Source organism: Theropithecus gelada, chromosome 14, assembly GCF_003255815.1.
Source record: "Theropithecus gelada isolate Dixy chromosome 14, Tgel_1.0, whole genome shotgun sequence".
NCBI lineage: Eukaryota > Metazoa > Chordata > Mammalia > Primates > Cercopithecidae > Theropithecus > Theropithecus gelada.
The window spans coordinates 55,933,356-55,951,461 of NC_037682.1; positions in this window are offsets into that span (position 1 = coordinate 55,933,356).

Here is an 18,106-nt window from a genome sequence, read left to right on the forward strand (position 1 = left end):
AGGTCAGGAGATCGAGACCATCCTGGCGAACACGGTGAAACCCCGTCTCTACTAAAAAATACAAAAAACTAGCCGGGCGAGGTGGCGGGCGCCTGTGGTCCCAGCTACTCGGGAGGCTGAGGCAGGAGAATGGCGTAAGCCCGGAGGCGGAGCTTGCAGTGAGCCGAGATCGCGCCACTGCACTCCAGCCTGGGCGACAGAGCGAGACTCCGTCTCAAAAAAAAAAAAAAAAAAAAGAGAGAGAGAGAGAGAGAAAGCCTTTTTCCCAGATTTGCAAAAAGGTTACTTCTTCATTTCCTTCATGTCTCTGCTCAAATGTCACCTTATCAGAAAGTTCTACTTATCAAGTAAATCTACTTGACCTTAACTTGGCTGTAAAATGAAACCAACTATGCCCTTGGAATTTTTCTGGGGTCTCGGGGAGGGACAGTCTATAAGCAGGGAAAGTCAAGTCCTGGCTCTACTCCAAAGTACATCAGATCTCCCTTACCTTGCTTCATCTCTCTCTGTTACACTTACCAGTACCTGACTATATATATACACACACACACACACACACACACATATAAACTATAGATATACACTATATAGTGTATATAGTATATATGTATATACTATATATAGTGTATACATAGTATATATAGTGTATATATAGTGTATATCTAATATATAGATATATATAGTATATATATCGTGTATATCTATAGTATATGTATGTATATACTGGCTAGGAACTGGCTAGGGAAAAGAAGAAACTGGCTAGGGAAAAGAAGAGACCTCAGTATGAGCACCACTACCATACATACACACACACACACACACACACATTAAATAACCTGGAACCAATGCAAATGTACAACAAAGGGAAATGATAAAGTGTGCTTGTGGGGTAGAAAAGTATATAGTGACTGGCTGGGTGCAGTGGCTCATGCCTGTAATCCCAGCACTTTGGGAGGCCAAGGTGGGCAGATCACCCGAGGTCAGGAGTTTGAGACCAGCCTGGCCAACATGGTGAAACCCTATCTCTACTAAAAATACAAAAATTACCCGGATGTGGTGGCACATGCCTGTAGTCCCGGCAACTCGGGGGGCTGAGGCAGGAGAATCTCTTGAAGGCAGAGGTTGCAGTGAGCCGAGATCACACTACTGCACTCCAGCCTGGGCAACAGAGTGAGACTTCGTCTCAAAAAAAAAAAAAAAAAAAAAAGAAAAGAGAAATATACAGTAATTAAAAACACTAATTACAGAGACAGTAAAATTCTTACAGTATGTTATGGAAAAGTAATACAATCAATTGTAAAACAGACTGGCTCTTAATATATAATTACATACAGTACTGCTGTAATCACAACAATGCAAAATACATACACATAGGAAAGCTGAGATTTAAAACAAAATTAGTTATTGTGTTAGGCCTATTAAGGGGATTATGGGTAGTTTTGTAATCTTTTATTCTTCACAAGTAAAAAAAAAAAAAAAATAGTATACTCCTTTTTCCCATAAAAGGAACACGTTTTAACTCCCTGGGCACATTGGTTGAGGAAAATCCCAGCCCAATGAAGTCAGTACGCAAGTTCCCCAGAGACTCCCATGTGTGGGTGGCAGAAGGGTCCTGGGCCAGGTCTGTGCAGAAGGGCTGTCCCAGAGGTTGAAACGAATGGTAAGTGAAGCATAGGGCATTTGCATGACTAACCCAGGGGAAAATACCCACCAGAGAGTTATTTCTATTTAAAACAGAGAAATGCAGAAGTAAATCTACTTGAACCTAATAAGGCTTTAAAACGAAAACAACTGTGCGCCTTGGAGTTTTGGGGGGCCTTCCTATAAGGAAAGAAAATCAAGTCCAGGCTCTAGTGACCTTCACTGGAGAACCAAACTCTCCTGCAGGGGTCCAGATCGGGGGCTTCAGGCCCTCAAGGGGGCCTCAGTGCTAGTACAATGAGTTCTGAATCCGTAAACCGGCTGAGCATTGACTTTAGACCAGCATTTCTTAACCAAACTAAGGTTATGAACCCTGGTAATCATAAATACAACAGAACTTCTTCCCAGAAAAACTGCACATTTGCCCTAAAATATGAAACTGTATCAGGAGTTTCATGGGTTCCCTGAATCCTATCCACTCCGAGTTGTCCCCGTACCCCAGATTAAGAACCTCTGATGGACCTGAATTAATACAATGTCCTACATACAATGTAGAGACAATGTGTATGCTGTTTTTTAAGTCTATTGATAGAAACGTGATGAATAAATACAACTTCATTTAAAAGAAATACTGAATTTAGAGACTTCTTGTTACGTGTGATCTCCAGAGGACCAGTGAATGCCTGTGCAAGCCAAGGAACATGTTAAAAGAATCCCCTATCCCTGCAACAAAGCCGTCTTCCAAACGCCCGAAAGGGATTCAATTGGAACAGTTGCTCTGTCCCAGGGCTCAGGCATTGGAGACAGCCTGGCTCCAGAGACTCTGTGGCCCCGCCAGAGCCGGCGCTGGCTTTTCGGGGTTTTCCCACGCAAATGTTCAGCTGTTGGTGGGTTCACGTGTATTTAAGTTTTATTCTCCAGTTAGGACCGGGTTTTCCAGATGTGGGTTGTCAGCGCGTGCCCAGTAACCAGCGTGCGCCCAGGCGCGAAACGCAGTCATTGGGTAGCTCCGGGTGTGCGCCCTAGGTGGAGCCCGGGGAGGGACGTGGGTGGCCGTCCTGCTGCACAGGTACCCGTGGAATGCCCTGCCTGCGTGCTCCCTCTGCTGGGCGCGCCTCGGCGCCTTCCGGGTGCACGGCCCCGAAGAGGCGCGTGGGGCCCCGGGCTTGCGGATGAATGGGGAGACAGCGAGGGGAGGGGCGCACAGCACAGCCCTTTCCCCATTACTCGCACCTCCAGAACAGTCCTCCCGCTAGCCCCAACACCTCCTTCTATGCCCTCGCCCCCCTCTCCCCAGACGCTCTTAACCTGATTGAGACTTTGGCACGTAAACCCGGTTCTAGGAGCCCGGGCTGGCTCAGTGCACTACTTAACAGACACTTACCAGTATCTAACACACAACAGATTCATGCACACTGTTGAATAAAGAGGAGTTTGTTTTTCGTGTTTGAACCGTGTCTGCTTTAATAACGCTTCCAGCAGTGGTCCTTCTTAGGAGGGATACAGTGAGTGGTATACTGCGAGGGAAGCAGGACAAGGAGGCAAAGTGAAGGGAAACAGGAGGGCCCAGAAAGCAGCTTCCGAGTGAGCTGGAAAATTAGCGCCCAGAACTCATCTAGACATAGAGGCTCGGTGCCGTGGCATTCCGTGCTGACTGCCAGAACCGCGGACCGCGGGGCCAGCGCTGTGCCAGCAACATGGTGGGGCGGGTGCCCTGGGGTCGGAGAGGTGGAAAGGCCTGAAAGGAAGAGCCCAGAAAGGGATAGTACCCACGCGACGGCAGGGTAAAGGCCCGTCTCTACTGGTTACTAGAGACGTGGAACCCAGGAAGCTCGAGGCCCCGGGAAATCGGCATAGAAAGAGGCCTGTCAAAGGGGCCCCGAATCCTCCCGCAAGGACAGAGCAACACGTCCACCCGAGCTCGGAGGACTGACACCAGGAGTCCCCTGAGGCCCTGTCCCAGGCTTCCCAGGTTGTGGGGGACACCAGCTGCCTGCAGGGGGCGAGATGTTCCTTTGGCGCTGCTGGGCTGTGACTAAGAGCAGACACAAAAATAGAAGCGGAGATCAATGGAAAGGAATGAGACTGAACAAACACACGTATTAATCATGATGGGACACATAGTAAAATAACATTCCCAAACACGGCAGTAAGAAACGATGAACTATGTAAAGAATGCGCAGATAAATGAATGAAAATTTGGAGGACAAAAATGTAAGTTTCACATCGTATATCAAAATAAACACCAAGTGGATTAAAGTGTTAAATATTTTAAAGAACAGCCATAGAAACTATATATTTAATAGGACAAGGCAGTTATATTTATGGATAAATGTCAGCATTCTCAAAACTTTGAAACAACAGAAGAAACAACAAAGGAAGACTAATGTTCAAAAATATAAAAGCTGGACATAATTTTAAAAAGACAACTTGAGAAAAATGTCTGCACCAAGTGACAAGCAAATACTACCTGAAATGTATAAAAACTTGCTTATAGGTCAGGTGCAGTGGCTCACGCCTGTAATCCCAGCACTTTAGGAGGCCAAGGCAGGTGGATCAACCGAGGTCAGGAGTTCGAGACCAGCCTGGCCAACGTGGTGAAACCTCCATCTCTACTAAAAATACAAAAATTAGCTGGGCGTGGTGGCATGTGCCTGTAGTCCCAGCTACTTGGGAGGCTGAGGCAGGAGAATCGCTTGAACCTGGGAGGCGGAGGTTGCAGTGAGCCGAGATGGCGCCACTGCACTCCAGCCTGGGTGACAGAGCAAGATGCCATCCACCCCACCCCCCCAAAAAAAAGCTTGTTTATATATATAAAAACAATCAAGGTAGCAATTGCTAAATAGACAAAGAAGGTAAACATGCACTGTAATTCACAATAAGAAATAAAATTCATACCCAAGTGCATGGGGAAATGTTCATTGATAATCAGAAATTACATCTATTAAAGTAGCAAAAATGTTTTATAATTATAATGCAGGATGGATGCAGTGGCTCGTGCCTGTAATATCAGTTCACTGGGAGGCCGAGGCAGGAGGTTCCCTTGAGGCCAGGAGTTGGAGACCAGCCTGGGCAACATAATGAGACCCTGTCACTACAAAAAATTAAAAAATTAGTCCAGCACGGTGCTGTGCTCTAGTAGTCTTAGCTACTCAGGAGGCTGAGGTGGGAGGATCCCTTCAGCCTGAGAGTTACGGTGAGCTATGATCACATAAGTGCACTCCAGCCTGGGCAATAGTGAGACCCTGTTTCTATAAAAATAAGTAAAATAAAATAATAATGCATAATGTTAGCAACATGGTAAAATAATAGTCACCATTGCTTCATACAACTCTTTCTGGTTTTTTTGAGATGGAGTCTTGCTCTGTTGCACTGGCTGGAGTGCAGTGTTGCCTCACTGCAACCTCTGCCTCCCAGGTTCAAGTGATTCTCCTGTCTCAGCCTCCTGAGTAGCTGGGACTACAGGCACACGTCACCACACCCTGCTAACTTTTGTATTTTTAGTAGAGATGGGGTTTCACCATATTGGTCAGGCTGGTCTCAAACTCCACTGCTCTGCTGCCCAGGCTGGAATGCAGTGGTGCGACCTCGGCTCACTGCAACCTCCACCTCCCAGGATCAAGCGATTCTCCTGCCTCAGCTGCCCAAGTAGCTGGAACTACAGGCGTGTGCCACCACAACCAACTGATTTTTGTATTTTTAGTAGAGACAGGGTCTTGCCATGTGATTCACCCACCTTGGCCTCCCAAAGTGCTGGGATTACAGGCGTGAGCCACCACGCCCGGCCCATACAACTCTTTTGAATAGCAATATAGTGATCTTCATTTATTCAACAAACCACTATTAGGGAGTTCCTATTGCAGGTTAAACACTACTCTAAGATCTCACTATAATGGGGGGAAGAGAGAATAAAGAAACAAACATACATGATGCAAGGTGGTGGTAGTGGTAGGAAGAAAAATAGAACCATGAGCAATAAGATATGCTAATTGCATTCGGCTTGGTTAGTCAAGGTAAGCCTCCCTGATAAGATGACATTTGAACAGAGCAACATGAATGAAGTGAGGGAGCAAACCTCATTCACACCTGTGGGAAGAGTGTTCCAGGCAAAGGGAACAGAAAGTACAGTGACCCTGAGGCAAGATCATACTGTGGTAGAACATCAACTGATTGCCTTTTAACCATGCACACAGTAACACTGAAGAAATGTTTAAATTAACTTACTTTATATACATACCACAATAAATGTATTCAGCAGAAGCAATATAGTCAAATATCTGTTTTTTATCTTAACTAAACCAAAACTTAACCTTGGTGGAAGGTGACATTGCCAAAAGTTTGCTTCACCCCATCCTCTTCTCAAAGCTAGAGTCTGCCAGATATGAAATGTTATGTCTTCATTTGCAGCATGTTCAGTCCTTTTCTAAATAATATCTAAACATGTGAATTAAAGTACTGTCACAGTTCAGAAAAAGGGTCATCACAATAAAGACAGAAAGTCTTGAGTGGGATTATCCAGTTTTGTAGTTTTTTGGGTTTTTTTTTTTTTTTTTTTTTTTTTTCTGAGACAGAGTTGTGCTCTGTTGCCCAGGCTGGAGTGCAGCGGCTTGATCTCGGCTCACTGAAACCTCCGCCTCCTGGATTCAAGCGATTCTGCCTCCTGAGTAGCTGAGATTACAGGCGCCTGCCACCATGCCTGGCTGGTTTTTGTATTTTTAGTAGAGACAGGGTTTCACCATGTTGGCCAGGCTGGTCTCGAACTCCTGACCTCAAATGATCCACCCACCTCAGCCTCCCAAAGTGCTGGGATTCCAAGCGTGAGCCACTGCACCTGGCCAGTTCTGTAGTTTTAATTACCATCACTTTTCTAGTGAGTCTCAAATAAATCCCTAACCTGAACCTTAACCCTGAACTCCAGACTCAAATATACACCTGTCTACTTGACCTCTCCACTTAGATGTCTGGTAGGCACTGCAAATTTAAACATCCAGGCTGGGCACCATGGCTCACACCTGTAATCTCATCACTGTGGGAGGCAGAGGCGAGCAGATCACTTGAGTTTAGGAGTTAAAGACCAGTCTGCGCAACACAGCAAGATCCTGTCTCTATAAAAAAATTTTTTAATTAGCCAGGCGTATTGGGACATGCCTGTAAGTCCTAGCTACTAAGGAGGATAAGGCAGGAGGATCACGTCAGCCAGGAAGGTTGAGGCTGCAGTGAGCCATGATTACACCTTTGCACACCAGCCTGGGCAACAGAGCAAGACCCTGTCTCAAAAAAAAAATTAAATGCCCAAAACTGACCACTGGTTTTCCATCTGCCCTCCCCACACACACGCATAGTTTCTCTAACAACTAATAGCAAGGCAATTCTTTTTTTTTTTTTTTTTTTTTTTTTTTTTTTTGAGATAGAGTCTCACTCTTTCACTCAGGCTGGAGTACAGTGGTGCCATCTCAGCTCTCGGCAACATCCGCCTCCCGGGTTCAAGCAATTTTCCTGCCTCAGCCTCCCAAGTAGCTGGGATTACAGGCATGTGCCACCATACCTGGCTAATTTTTGTATTTTTAGTAGAGACAGGGTTTCACCATGTTGCCAATGCTGGTCTCGAACTCCTGGCCTCAAGTGATCCACCGGCCTCAGCCCCCCAGAGTGCTGGGTTTACAGGTGTGAGCCACCACACCCAGCCAACTAATAGCAAGTCACAAGGCCCCATGTGACCAGCTTCATCACCTCTGTGACCTCCTACTCTACCCTTCCATCACCCCTCTGGGTCGAATTGGCCCCCTTGCTATTCCTCAAACACACCAGACATGTGCCCACCTCAAGGCCCTGGACTTGTTCCCTCTACTGACAGTGATCTTCCCCTCCATACTCATCCGTGGTCCCTGTCTCAGTTTGATGAGGTCTTTACACAAAAGACAAAGCAACTTTCTGAGTGAGGCCTTCCCTATACAACCTATCTAAAATAAACACACAAACAACTCCCTGATTTGAATTTTCCACTTTAGCATTTTATTGCCTTTTTCAAGACAGGGTCTTGCTCTATCACCCAGGCTGGAGTACTGTGGTATGATCATAGCTCACCACAGCCTTGAACTCTTGGGTTCATGCAATCCTCCTGCCCCATCCTCCCAGGGCCACAGGCATGTGCCACCATGCCTGGCTAATTTTTTATTTTTATTTTTTGTAGAGACAGGGCTCTCACTGTGTTCCCCAAGATGGTCTCAAACTCCGAGCCTCAAGCAATCCTACGCCTCAGCCTCCTAAAGCACTAGGATTACAGGAGTGAGCCACCATGCCTGGCCCATTTTATCACTATTTAAAGTTATATATTTTTTACTTGTTTATTTTGTTTATTGTCTGTATCTCCCTATTAGAATGTAATCCTATAAGCCCCAAGGGCAGAGATTGTTGTCTATTTTGTTCACTGATGTATCCCCAGTGCCCAGAATGGTGCCTGCCACCTGGTAGACACTTGACAAATATTCACTGACTGAATAAGAGTGGGAAGGAAAAGCACATAATAACCATGTGGTGTGGATCAGAGACAACAGGAAACATTCTTATTAGCAGAAAACTAATTTAGGGAGATTACTAAGAAAGTCAGGTGTGGTCATGCAAAAGATTCTACAAAATATAACTAAATGTCTGAGTCACCAAGATAGGGGCTGGGGGTCAAATAGTCTCTGACAGAGAAAACTGACTCCCTCCCTGACTCATAGTTTACATCCAGCTCTGTCTTCAGAATCACAGTCCCCTGAGGGCTGAGAACTCCAGAATCTACACATGCCCAGCCCCCATACATACCTTGGTCCCGGAAGATGGGTGGGAGCTAATGGGGCAAAGGGATGTCTAAGGTATGTTTCTTTCAGCTGGGATACTCTCAGGTAAGGCATGGTAACAGAAAATCCAGTTCAAACTGGTGTCAATAATAAAGAACATTTGGGAGGCTGAGGTGGGAGGATCACTTGAGCCTAGGAGTTCAAGATCAGCCTGAGAAACCAAGCAAGACCCTGTATCTTGCTTACAAAAACTAAAAATTAATAATAACAAACAAATTAGCCAGGTGGCTGGGCACAGTGGCTCACGCCTGTAATCCCAGCACTTTGGGAGGCCAAGGCAGGCAGATGACCTGAGGTCGGGAGTTCAGGACCAGCCTGACCAACATGGAGAAACCCTGTCTCTATTAAAAACACAAAATTAGCTGGGCATGGTGGCGCATGCCTGTAATCCCAGCTACTAGGGAGGCTGAGACAAGAGAATCGCTTCAACCTGGGAGGCAAATGTTGCGATGAGCCTAGATTGCACCGCTGCACTCCAGCCTGGGTAACAGGAGCAAAACTCCACCTCAAAAAAAAAAAAAAAAAAAAAAAGAATGGACTCAGACAAAGCTGTTTCTCCTTATAGGGGCAGAAATGGCTGCAGTTTTTCAAGATTTTACATCTTTGCACTAGACTTCAATCTATCACTTCAAATGACTGGGCTTCAATCTGTTTGGGTCGTTTGTCATAGATTCATTCTAAAGCAACCCCTGTGACCAGAGAAAAGTCAACACACAAAGGAGGGTAGAGCTGGCTTGGGCCATTCCCTGATCCAAACACTGGGCCCGAGGATGGGATTTTTCTAACTGATTTAGGACACGCCACTGAGGCTGGAAGTGAAGCCAGTCCTACCTAAACAGCTCCTCCATAGGGAACAGTGTGTGAATGGATGGGGGACCAACTACAGAATCCATGACAAAGACATATCCACCCAGGGGGGTCCAGGAGACCACTGTCTACTTCTATTCTGACTTGGGTCTAGTTACCCCTCTCCTCACCAGGGCCAGGCACTGCAGAGGCTCACCAAATATCTGTTGGGAACCTGGTGCATACCAGGCTGTAGGCATCACCTAGGACCTTGGTCTGCACAGTGTGGAAGCCGAGTCAATCATGGTCTCTTTTAGTGCCTCTTCAATCAGCCCCATGATGCCCCCAACTCTTCCTGTCATCCTAATGCAAGTGAATCCAGAGAGTGGGCCTCTCCTGTACTCTTGGGATGATGCTGCCCTCTGTGTTTCCTGCTACTACTACAGCGTCGTGAGCCTGTATCACCCGGAACCTTGGTTCATTTATAGATGGGAGCTCACTCCACCTTCTGCTTTAACTGAAACCTGGCTGAGGACATGGCATGAGGCCTTGCTAACTTCATCAAGATAGCCCACCTACCATGTGACAAGGAGGAAGGTGGTCCGCATCCCCTGCCCTCACTGCCTCTTTCAGATCACCACTGTTCTTTGGGCTCCCTTCCTCGGCACTTCCCCTACGTTCACTGAGGACTTTGGCCCCTGACTCATAGACTTCCCAGGAGAAATACTGCCATCATCCTGGGTGATTTAGTATCCCTGTGGATAACACCTTCTATATCTTAATCTTAAAGTCTCTAGCCCCCTTGTCTTCAGTGACCTTAGCCCTTCTTACTGCTCAGGCCACTCATCCCCTTGGTCACACTCTGAGCCTTGTCATCACCTAAAAGTAATACTCTGACAAAATCCGATTATCCAAACATAAGCCCCTGTTCTTATAGCTCCCCCTTCCTTATCTCATTACATCTGTGTCCCCTTAACCTTCCATCTTCTTGTCTTCACGTAGTGCTGAGCAGTGTAGGGAAAGCTCCATTCCCCTGTGGACTGGTGCCAGGGTCTTCAACCCCCTGACATCTGGATTCTCTCTCTACTACACCACTGAAGCCACTAACGTCGCCAGGGACTTCCTTGTTGCTAAACTAGAGGGATCTCTTATCTTCTTAGTCCTCTAGGTCCTTATCTTTTTAGTCTTCTTCTCTGTGTTGACCACTTCTTCATTCTTGAAATCCTCTTCTGCGGCCACTAAATTGCCAGGCACCTGTCATTTTCTTCTATCTCCTCAAATGTGCTTTCTCCTTCTTCTTCACTAATTCCTTTTCTTCCCATCAGCCCCATAAATGTTGCTGTTCCTAGAGCTCTGTCTTGGTTTACTTCTCCTTTCATTTTACAAATTCTTCTTGGATTATCTCACTCATACCCAAGGTTTCAACAACCACCTAAATGCTAATGATATCCAAACCTAAATTTGGGGCCTTGATTGCTCATTGGGTATTGCCACTAACATGCCCTGTAGGGACCTTAATTTCAGCATTTCCCAAATTGAACTTTCTATTCTCTACCCTACACTCTGTGGGACATGACAGAACGTATGGCCGGGTGTGGTGGCTCATGCCTGTAATGCCAGCACTTTGGGAGGCTGAGGCAGGTGGATCACTTGAGGTCAGGAGTTCAAGACCATCCTAGCCAACAAGGTGAAATCCTATCGCTACTAAAAATACAAAAATTAACTGGGCGTGGTGACACGCACCCATAATCCCAGCTACTCAGGAGGCTGAGGCAGGAGAATTGCTTGAACCCGGGAGGCGGAGGTTGCAGTGAGCTAAGATCGCACCACTAAACTCCAGCCTAGGTGACAGAGCCAGACTCCATCTCAACCAAAAAAAAAGAAAGAAAGAAAAAAAAAAAGTTGAGTCGTGTGTAAAGCTGAAAAGAGATGAGCCCCCAGCATGTCCTCTGAGGACACTCCAGGAGGGTCTCATATCACCTTTTGAACTGTGGGCTCTTACCAGGCAGTTCCAGGTCTTATGTAAATGGACTGAGAATTTTCTAGAAAGGGAGGCACCAGCTCTGGTAATGGAGCTTCCAAAACTGCCTAGGGGAAAAGCAGTCCCTACTGACACAGCGCCTCCTGGGTGCCACTGTGATTGAGGGATGCAAAGTAATCTGAGGTCTCAGGATGAACAAAGCTTTGGATGACATTAATTTAACCTACTCAGTTTGTCATCTGTTTTCGTGGTCTGTGGTGCAAGAAACAAAAAACCTAATCAACTACTTTAAGAAGGAAAAGCGGGGGTTGAAGCTTGCTGGAAGGATAATTGAGTGTTTCACGTAGCAACTAAACCAGAAGAATAAAAGAGAAACTGATTTGGGGCCTTGGTCAGATATGAATGGAACCAAGGATTCAATGTCTAGTTCTCTGGTTTCCTCTGCACGCTGCCTTCAACTTTCCCCACCACTGCCTGAACTCCTCAGTGTGACTGAGTGCCGTTAGCTCCCTGGCCTCATTCACATCCCACCTGCCACTGGCAGAGAGGTACTGGTCTATTCTCACTCTGCTCTGCAAAGGGACTCTGGCCTGGCTTGGCTTGGAGGGAGACCCCCAAACTATTGGTGGTTGAGCTGTGAAGAGATCTGATGAGACCTCTTGATTCAAGTCTGCCACTGGATCAATTAGCTATATGCCATGGGGACAGAGTTGCATAGTACAGACCTGGTCATTGGGCACTCACCCTGTGTAACAAGGACAATTTCCAGGGTAGAAGGATGTGTAAGAATATTAGAATTTGGGGCTGGTGGGGTGGCTCACACCTGTAATCCCAGCACTTTAGGAGGCTGAGGCGGGTGGATCGCCTGAGGTCAGGAGTTCGAGACCAGCCTGGCCAACATAGTGAAACCCCGTCTCTACTAAAAAATACAAAACATTAGCTGGGCGTGGTGGCGGGCACCTATAATCCCAGCTACTCAGGAAGCTGAGGCAGGAGAATCACTTGAACCTGGGAGGCAGAGGTTGCAGTGAGCTGAGATTCCACCATAGAGCTCCAGGGCAACAAGAGCTAAACTCTGTCTCAAAAAAAAAAAAAAAAGGAAAAAGAATATTAGAATTTGGACTGCAATTACAATATTAGAATTAGAATATGGGCAGCCACCCTAGTGGGATTACTACATCATTGCTAAGTAATTTTTTTTTCTTTTTTTTTCTTGAGACAGAATCTCACTCTATCACCCAGGCTGGAGTGCAGTGGCACAACGTTGGCTCACTGCAACCTCCATACTCTGGATTCAAGCGATTATCCTGCCTCACTAAATACAGAAATACAATAATTTCTGTATTTTTAGTAGAAACGAGGTTTGGCCATGTTTCCCAGGCTGGTCTCAAACCCCTGGGCTCAAGCCATCTCCCCGCCTTGGCCTCCCAAAGTGCTGGGATTACAGGGGTGAGCCATCGCGCCCGGCCGCTAAGTGCTTTTTAATTCTTTCCCACAACACAGTCAAATAGCCTTAGCACGTTGCCCATGATAATGAGGTCATGTGCCAAAGCACATAAGAACATGGCTGAACCCTCTCTCCTTGCTCTGTCAGTCCCTCAGGCCCTTGGGCTGTGCCCCCTCTCCTGGCTTCCAAGGCCTCCGCCCCTCTCCCAGGCTGCTTGCAAAAGTGTCTACACAAACCCTGCCCTCTGTGTTCCCTCCCTCTGAGGTGATCTCGTTTCTTGTTATGCCCAAAGGGAGAGCCTTGAAGTCTCCTGGAAGGGAAACATCTACAGATATAAATCTGCATGCGCTCCATAAGACTGGCGGTTGAGGAAGAGTTTCCTTCTAAGATCTGGTGCAGCCGGGCACGGTGGCTCACGCCTGTAATCCCAGCACTTTGGGAGGCCAAGGCAGGCGGATCTCTTGAGCCCAGGAGTTCAAGATCAGCCTGGCCAACATGGCAAACCCTCGTCTCTACAAAAATACTAAAATTAGCCGGGCACAGTAGCTCCGGTAATCCCAGCTATTCAGGAGGCTGAGGCAGGAGAATAGCTTGAACCCAGGAGGCAGAGGTTGCAGTGAGTCAAGACCGCACCGCTGCACTCCAGCCTGGGTGACCAGAGTAAAACCCTGTCTCAAAAAAACCCCCAAAAAACCAAAACCAAACAAACAAAAAAACCTGATGCAGAAGAATAGGTGAGGGGAAGGGGCATTTGTGTTGCAGACTCCCCAAATAGGTCTGGGTCCCTCCCCGAGTGAGGGGATTTTCTGCCCCCCTAGATGTGTGAGCCAGTGTGTGTGTGTGCATGTGTGTGTGTGCTCATGCATGAGCCTGTGTGACAGACCAACTGCGTACAACTGACAAGTGTGCAGCTGAGAGTGGGCGGTGATTGTCCCAGGCCCTTCCCACTCACTCCAAGTGCAAGCTGGGATCCAAGCCTTCTGCCTCTGGCTTGCAATTGAATTTGACGTCTGCACTGGCCCTTGCTGCTCCCTAAGGTCTGAGCTCTTATTCACCTTCTGGCCACTTTGGTTAGCATCTCCTCCTCTAGTTTCAGCTTTCACATTAAACCCCAAACCCAGCCTGTGGGAAAGTCCTCCAGTCAACCTCACACCAGCAACAGTCTTGGGGCTCAGCAGCAAATATGCATACTACTTCCGGTGGGGGAGGGAGCTAGATTCTTCCTGGTCCTGTCTGGGCACCAAGGAGTAAGAAAGATAGAGAAGCAGCTGCCCTGCCAAAGGGGAAGAAATGCTCAACTCCGAAGTACAGCTCTGCCCTCTACCACCAGCCTCCAGCTCTGTCTCTACTGGGGCCGCTCAGCATTTGGGGACCAGGAGATAGGAAGGGACCTAAGGGGACCTGTGGGTGGTGATGCTCAAGACTCAGGCACAAGGACCTGGGCACAGAGGAGGCAGCACCAGGAACACTGGGAACAGGAAGATGGTGTAGGGGGCATGAGGGACAGTGCCTAGATCTAGCCTGCTGAAGGAGCAGACAGCAGAGCTGGTGTTACAGCAAGAGTAGCTGCTCTGGGCCCTTGCCAGAAGAAGATGGGGCTCCAAAGAGGACAACATTGCAATGGTGACACAAGTCCTTCTCTTCTTTTCTTCCCAGGGTTGTTGTGACTCCTTCCTTGGTGGAAAAAGCCTAGGCTCTCTTACATACATTCCTTTCATTTGCTCATTCATCAATATTTTTAGCTCTTGTCTGAACAAGAATAAAGAGAAATTCATATTTTTCAAAAGTTTGCTTATTGAATTGAAACCCAGCAATGGAAAACATGAACCTGGCAGTGAAACTGGCTTCACTGCAGTGAAACACACTATGCTCTTGCCACCTTAATAACCTGCACAGTTGCATTCCTGTGGGCCTTGTTCATGATGATGGATCCCACTACCTAGGAAACCCTTCTGCCTCATCCACTTGGCAAACTCTTACCCATCTTTCAAGCCCTAGTTGAGGTGTCGCCTCTCCTGGGAACAGCAATACCCACCTCTTTATCCCATGGATTAATTGCTTATCATTTGATCCCCATAGTGACCTATGCTTGCCACAAAAGAAGATTATTTTATTGTATATAGTTAGTTGTTTCTGCCTAGTACTGCCACTAAACTATGTACAATGGAGAAGGAGGAAGGATTATCTTGTTTGTATTTGTATCTGTATCTGTGTCTAGCACTAGCTAGTAACTGCTCAGCATTCAGGTACCAGGAGAAAGAAGGGGACCTGGGGTTGACATTGCTCAAGTCTCAGGCACAGAGGCTTGGGCACAGAGGAGACAGCACCAGAACACTGGGAGCAGGAGGATGACGCAGGAGACATGAGGGTGCAAGGACTAGCACAGTGCAAATCCTTAAAGTAAATGTTACTGCACATGGTGGCTCACACCTGCAATCGTAGCACTTTGGGAGGCCAAGGTGGGCAGATGGCTTGAGTTCAGGGCTTTGAGACCAGCCTGGACAACATGGCAAAATCCCATTTCTACAAACAAACAAACAAACAAAAATTAGCTAAGCATGGTGACAGGAGCCTGTAGTCCCAGCTACTTGGGAGGCTGAGGTGCGAAGATGGCTTGAGCCTGAGAGATTGAGACTGCAGTGAGCCAAGATCATGCCACTGCACTCCAGCCTGGGCAACAGAGTGAGACTGTCTCAAAAAATAAAAATAAAATTTTAAAAAATGTTTATTGAAAAAAAGGAACCAAAAAATTGAATCAACAAAGTAAACCTAAGTGCCATTTTCCTGTATGCCCTGGTCCCTTCAATGTCGGAGCCAGGAATCTAATTGGGAAGCACGTGGTGGAGCCAGGTCCTCTGTCTTCCCTAGCTTCAGTATTTTGCTCAATCTTTTACCAAGGAAGCTTAAGGCTGGGGTTGGTGGCTCATGCCTGTAATCCCTGCACTTTGGGAGGCCGAGGCAGGAGGATTGTTTGAGGCTAGGAGTTTGAGGCCAGCCTGGACAACACACCAAGACCCCATATCGACAAAAAAATTTTAAAATTAACTAGATATGGTGGTGCATGCCTGTAGTCCTAGCTACTCTGGGGTCTGAGGCAGGAGGATAGCTTGAGCCTAGGAGTTCGAGGTTACAGTGAGCCATGATTATGCCACTGCACTCCAGTCTGAGTGACAGAGTAAGGCCCTATCTCCAAATAATAATAATAATAAAGAATGAGGAGCCTTGAAATACCACCTTTTCCCAATTTCAAATACAAATTTAAGACTCCTCATGGGCTTTTTTTTTTTTTTTAGATGGAGTCTCACTCTGTCACCTAGGCTGGAGTGCAGTGGTGTGATCTCGGCTTACTGCAACCTCCAACTCCCAGGTTAAAGTGATGCTCACTCCTGCCTTAGCCTCCTAAGTAACTAGGATTACAGGCGTGCACCATCATGCCTGGCTAATTTTTGCATTTTTAGTAGAGATGGGGTTTCACCATGTTGGTCAGGCTGGTCTCAAACTCCTGACCTCGTGATCCGCCCACCTTGGCCTCCCAAAGTGCTGTGATTGCAGGCATGAGCCACCATGCCTGGCCTGCCTCAGGAGCTTTTATCTCCATTTTCATTCCCCAGGAATATGTTGTTCAATACTTGTAGCAATAGTGTGTGACAGGAAAACAAACCACACATTTTATTGTCCAAATCACCTGGCTGCATAGGTCTCTTTAATTATTAATGGAACTATAGGATGTCTAATCTTGTTCAACAGAAGTCAAGGTCTAGCAGTAAAATTCTTTCTGGAACTGCTGTGTCTGGTGCTTTGCACCAAGTAGCCACTAGAAAGTTAATGCTATAAGTACATGTAACCAGGAAAGTGAGGCAGGCCAGGAGGAGATGCTGTGGGGTCTGCTGCTATCACATACCATTCTTGGCATAGCAGAAACCTCAACCAAGGAATGAACCCAGGCACCCTCAGATCTTTGGCATGCAATTCTCTGCCATGCTGTTAGGGAAGGAGAGTCAGAGAGACATCATTTTAAAATCAATTCCATCTTTTTTTTTTTTTTTTTTGGAGACACAGTCTTACCCTGTCACCCAGAGTACAGTGGCACAATCTGGAGTGCAGTGGCATAATCTTGGCTCAATGCAAACTGCGCCTCCCGGGTTCAAGTGATTCTCCTGCTTCAGCCTCCTGAGTAGCTGGGATTACAGGTGTATGCCACCACGCCTGGCTAATTTTTGTATTTTTAGTAGCGACGGGATTTCACCATGTTGGCCAGGCTGGTCTTGAACTCCTGACCTCAAGTGATCCACCTACCTCAGCCTCCCAAAATGCTAGAATTACAGGCATGAGCCACCATGCCTGGCCTAAACTCCATCTTAAAACTAGCCAAGGCACATTCCTTGCCACTCATGGCTCACGATCACAAGCTGTTTACAGTTGAGGAAACAGCTTAAAGATACTTGCAAGGACATACTCCTACAGCAACTAAAAGTCCAGATGTCCCAATACCCATAACAATATATGCTTTCAAGATAATTATAATGGCCAGATGCAGTGGCTCATGCCTGTAATCCCAGCATTTTGGAAGGCCAAGGAGGGAGGATTCCTTGAGCCCAGGAGCTTGAGACCAACCTGGGCAACACAGCCAGACCCCATCTCTACAAAAGTAAAAAAAAATTAGCCAGGCATGGTGATGTGCACCTGTGGTCCCAGCTATTCAGGAGGCTGAGGTGAGAGGATCACTTGATTCTGGGAGGTGAAGGTTGCAGTGAGCTGAGATTGTGCCACTGCATTCTAGCCTGGGTGAGAGAGTGAGACTCTGTCCCCCCCCCAAAAAAAAAAAACCCAAAATATAACTATAGTTACACTTTGAGGTACTGACACACTAGAATGTCAAGGATAGCTTTCTTTAAATCAACAGAACAATAAATTTTGTGATGCTGTCAACCTACTCTCATGTAGACACATCTTAGCCTAGTTTTTATGTAGACAAGACCTCTATATAAGAAAAACTTAAAGATGAGGTGTTCCTCCTCTTGCCTTCTGAGAATGTTCTACTCTGTAATAGTAGCCTGCCTTTCTTTCTTTCTCTCTTTCTCTCTCTCTCTCTCTCTCTCTTTCTTTCTTTCTCTCTTTCCTTCTTACATGGAGTCTTCGCTCTGTCACCCAGGCTGGAGTGCAATGGCACAATCTCAGCTCACTTCAACCTCCGCCTCCTGGGTTCAACCAATTCTCCTGTCTCACCCTCCACCTGGGACTACAGGCGCCCGCCACCACGCCCAGCTAATTTTTATATTTTTGGTAGAGACAGGGTTTCACCATATTGGTCAGGCCGATCTCAAACTCCTGACCTCAGATGATCCACCCGCCTCAGCCTCCCAAAGTGCTGGGATTACAGGCATGAGCCACCGCCCCCGGCTGACAGTA